The following is a 3,429-nucleotide window of genomic DNA, read 5'->3' as shown; positions in this document are numbered from 1 at the left end:
TACTGGGTCATATAATCTTCGCAAGACTAGGACCTCTTTTCCCATTAATGGCCGACTAGGCCATCCTCTGCCACATATGCAGCTAGAGACATGAGCTCTGGGGGTACTGATTAGTTCATAGTGTTGTTGCTCCCATAGGGTTACAGACACCTTCAGCTCCTTGGGTTCTTTCTCTAGCTCCTTCATTGGGGGCCCTGTTTTCCATTCAATAGATGACTGTGAACATCCATTTCTGTATTTGCCAGGCACTGGCATAGCCTCACTGGAGACAGCCATATCAGGGTCCTGTCAACAATATCTTGTTGGCATATACAATAGTGTCTGTGTTTGGTTTTCGTTTATGGGATGGATCTCCGGGCAGGGCAGTCTCTGGCTGGTCCTTCCTTCTGTCTCAGCTCCAAACTTTGTCTCTGTAACTCCTTCCATGGGTATTTTGTCCCCCATTCTAAGAAGGAGAGAAGTATCCACCTGTTGGTCTTCCCTCTTCTTGATTTTCTGATGTTTTGCAAATTGTATCTTGGGTATTCTAAGTTTCTGGGCTAATATTCACTTATCAGTGAATATATAACATGCGTGTTCTATTGTGATTGAGTTACCTTACTCAGGATGATCTCCTCCAGATCCATCCATTGGCCTAAGAATTTCAAAATTCATTGTTTTTAATAGCTGAGTAGTACTCCATTGTGTAAACGTACCACAATTTCTGTATCCATTCCTCTATTGAGGGACATCTGGGTTCTTTCCAGCTTCTGGCTATTTTAAATAAGGCTGCTGTGAGCATAGTGGAACATGTGTCCTTAGTACAAGTGGGAACATATTCTGTATATATGCCCAGGAGCCGTATTGCTGGATCTTCTGGTAGTACTATGTCCAATTTTCTGTTTAACCGCCAGACTGATTTTCAGAGTGGTTGTACCAGCTTGCAATCACACCAGCAATTGAGGAGTGTTCCTCTTTTCCCACATCTTTGGCAGCATCTGCTGTCGCCTGAATTTTTGATCTTAGCTTTTGTGACTGGTGTAAGTAGGAATCTCAGGGTCATTTTGATTTGCATTTCCCTGATGGTTAAGGAAGTTGAACATTTTTTCAAGGGGCTTTTCAGCCCTTTGGCATTCCTCAGTTGAGAATTCTTTGTTTAGCTCTGTACCCCACTTTTAAATTGGGCTATTTGGTTTTCTGGAGTCCAGCTTCTTGAGTTGAATGCTATTCTTATAGTGCTTTCTGTGAGGAGCTTGGGATTTCCTTCATGCCTTATGTCTTGTGTTTCTCCAAGGCTCATTTCAGAAAATCCTTCAGAAAGGCCAAAGGTTGGTTCCATAGTAGAAATCTCTAACAACAAAAACTTTGACCTTTTGGCCAAATACAATTCTACAGTGATCTCTTGGTTTAAGTGCCAGAAGGTGACAACCCAGGAGGGACTTTCAGAGATACTCATGCTGTCCCTGAGGTGAGGTGCTCCTGGGGACCTGCAGGCTGGTACTCAACCTTAGAGCAGCCCACTCCAACTGTGCCTGGGATGGAGTCAGTGCTATCAACTTATCTATGAAGCAGTTCATGGAGTTTGCTTAATGTATGGCCCATAGGTGCACTGTATTTTAAGGCCAATATGCAGAAGCAACAGGGAACTTAGTCAGCTGGAATGCTGTATCTCACAATGTACATGTCTATGAGAACATCAAGATGCTCACTCCCAACATGTATAGGCTTTATATATCAAAGATATCTTAATCAAGCTGTTTAATAAACGAAGAAAAATGAGGTTGGGTGAGCTCTATGGTTGTAGGTACTAACCCTGAGATTTATATGTAGGTACACACACACACACACACACACACACAAACTGGGAAGTGTGGAAAATATTTTAAAATCTTTAAAAATATGTAAATAACTGTATAAGTTGTAAAAGTCTACATGAAAGCCAATGGGTATCATCCAGGTTTGAGGAAGGGTCTTAGAGACACCCATCCCCAACACCCAAACCCATACACACACTCAGTCAAGAACAAGCGTACATATCAGTATTTTATAGGAAGCCATAATGGATCATTAGGGGAAAATGAGAACCAACTTATTCGTTAAATGTCAGTATGGTCATTCTTCAAGATGAGTGCAGCTGTGCCAGTGTTATTNACCATGGGATGCAAGAGGCACCAGACCTGCCAGACTAGACCTGACTTGCTCAATTCTGAGAATACAGGCCNGCTGCCCACTCAAGGGTCCATAGAGGGAAGGTTTCCAGGCTATGTACAGAGCTGGAAAAGCCTACAGGAAGGCACACCTTTAACTGTAATGCAGGAAGTACTAGGAACCAGCTTTTTACTGATGGGCCCTGGTTAACATGTAGCTCTGCTAAGGCAAGCATTCATCATCCACCTGACACTGACAGCAATGAGAGTGTAGCTTAAGTTTTGTTTCATAGATTTGATCTGCTGCCCAACATATCTTAAAAACGGAATCCTTAAAGATATAGCAAATAGAGTAGTGGATTCTAACACCATTGTGNATTTCAGAGTGAGCAAGTCATCAATGGCCAGCTGACTAATTCCTATATGAGTGCTCTATATTGAGCTAAGAGCCTAGATCCTCCTCGATTTTAGATAATGGGTATCACTAAGTTGTCCAAGCTGGCCATGAACTCATTCTGTAGACCAGGCTAGCCTTGAACTTGTGACTACCCCCACGTGCTTCTTGAGTATCTACTTTTACAGGCCTATTTCTCTAGGCCTAGCAAGCTTCCTTCCTCCCTTCCTTATTTCCTCCCTCCCTCTATCCTCTCTTTCTTTCTTTCTTTCTTTCTTTCTTTCTTTCTTTCTTTCTTTCTTTCTTTCTTTCTTTCTTTCTCCTCTCTCTCTCTCTCTTTCTTTCTTTCTTTCTTTCTTTCTTTCTTTCTTTCTTTCTTTCTTTCTTTGTTTCTTACTCGTTTTTTTTCTTTTCATTTCTTTTCTTTCTTTCCTCTCTTTCTTTCTTCCTTCCTTCATTCCCTGTCAATGTTCCTTGCTTCCTTCCATCCTTTATCCTTCCTTTCTTTTAAGATTTATGTATTTCTTTTTAAACGCTTTATTTATTTATTTATTCATTTATTTAATGTATATGAGTGCTCTAACTGCATGTATACCTCTGTCCCAGAAGAGGCCATCAGATCAGATTATAGATTGTTTGCCATGATGTGGTGGTTGGAATTGAACTCAGGACCTCTGGAAGAGCAGCCAGGCTTTAACCACTTAACTTTCTGTTCATCCCTAGCCTACTTCCTTGAACTTAGCATCCTTGGATAATACGAGAGCTGTCTGTCAGCTGAGTACATTTAGGTTNCCTTGAGCACAGAGCAGTTGCCTTTTGCCAGATCAACCTGGGATTCTTCTGACTGGTGCTGTCCTTTGCCAGGCCTGTCACCAGTGCCATGGAGTTTGTGGGGCTCATTCATAGAGG

At 41.9% G+C, this 3,429-nt stretch overlaps 1 pseudogene; it reads left to right on the top strand.

The window, feature by feature from the left end:
* Window positions 1-1,273: 1,273 nt before the first annotated feature.
* Window positions 1,274-3,429, top strand: part of LOC110288335 — a 5,145-nt pseudogene continuing 2,989 nt past the window's right edge.

Source organism: Mus caroli, unplaced genomic scaffold (genome assembly GCF_900094665.2).
Source record: "Mus caroli unplaced genomic scaffold, CAROLI_EIJ_v1.1 scaffold_16302_1, whole genome shotgun sequence".
NCBI lineage: Eukaryota > Metazoa > Chordata > Mammalia > Rodentia > Muridae > Mus > Mus caroli.
This window is presented reverse-complemented; position numbering and strand designations above follow the sequence as displayed.